This window comes from Chironomus tepperi, unplaced genomic scaffold, assembly GCF_022539635.2.
Source record: "Chironomus tepperi strain 1889 unplaced genomic scaffold, CSIRO-AGI_Ctep_v1 contig_259, whole genome shotgun sequence".
Lineage (NCBI taxonomy): Eukaryota > Metazoa > Arthropoda > Insecta > Diptera > Chironomidae > Chironomus > Chironomus tepperi.
Genome location: NW_027226381.1, coordinates 94,343 through 95,516, shown reverse-complemented (window position 1 = coordinate 95,516; position 1,174 = coordinate 94,343).

Sequence of the window (1,174 nt, the reverse complement as noted above, 5' to 3'; positions counted from 1 at the left end):
CAAATTTGAGACTTAATTTAAAAAAAAATTGGCGAAATTTCGGAATGTTTTTGACTGAAATTCTTGGGATTTAAGTTAAGATTCAGTGATTATTAGAAGGAATCGTTCAAATTCATGCAGGTCTGCATGCAAGAAATTTAGCATGTAGCCTTGAAAGGACTGTAAGATACAGCCGAAATCCGCAGGTCTGTGCAATTAAAATACAAGATATACAATCATGTGCATCTAAAATTTAGAAAATGCAGGTCTGTTTTCCTCTGCCAGCCAGCCCCAAGTTATTTAAAGGTGTTTGAGCCACTCGCCATTCAACCTTGGAAGATGTATGACCTAAAAATCGAGCAAAAACAATTGAAAGAATTGCTTGATTCTCGCCTATGACCAGATTAGGTGAAATTTAAGAGTCAGACACCCTAAAAAGCCAAGTACTGTTCATATTGTATCTGTTGAATTTATAAGAATTTGTTTAAATATGAAATGAATACAGCACTGAACACTTGGTCAGACACTGAACACATCAAACCCTAATTCTTGATAAAAGAAAATCCTTTACTTTCCAATTCTTCGATTCCCTCAAGAGGCACAAATGCATAAGACTCCGCTTCGGAAATTTTAAGACCTTGCTAAACTGAATTTGATGACGTCTAACTTTGGCGTCCATATGGCAACTAAATTTAGGCATATTCCATTTGGTGTGGATAAAAGAGGTTTGGCTGAGCCTTTAAAGCTTCTGTGAAGAAGCCTTCTTTATTTGTGTCGGTCGGACTCCTAAAATGTCGTGTTGCTTATCTGAAAATGTTTAAATATACTCTAAGAAATTCAGTCAAAATCATTAAAAACACCTGAAATTTTCAAAAAAATGTTCTAAGAATTTAAGACAAAACTTTTCCAAAGGAATCCTGAAAAATTAAATAATTAGTAATTTTTAGTCAATGAAGAAACCACCAAGTAAAATGTTTGTTCAAAAAATTGATCAATTCTTTTTTTTATTGTTATATCTCTTCCTCAGTTTCTCATTTTTTTTTGTTTCATTAAAATTAAATTAATTTAATTAAATTAGCTCTTTTCATTCTCATTTACATATAATCATCATTATTATAATAATTTTATTATTATATCTTATTTAATTTTTCATTTTTTTTTATATTATCTATTCATCTCATTTTCCATTCTTTTC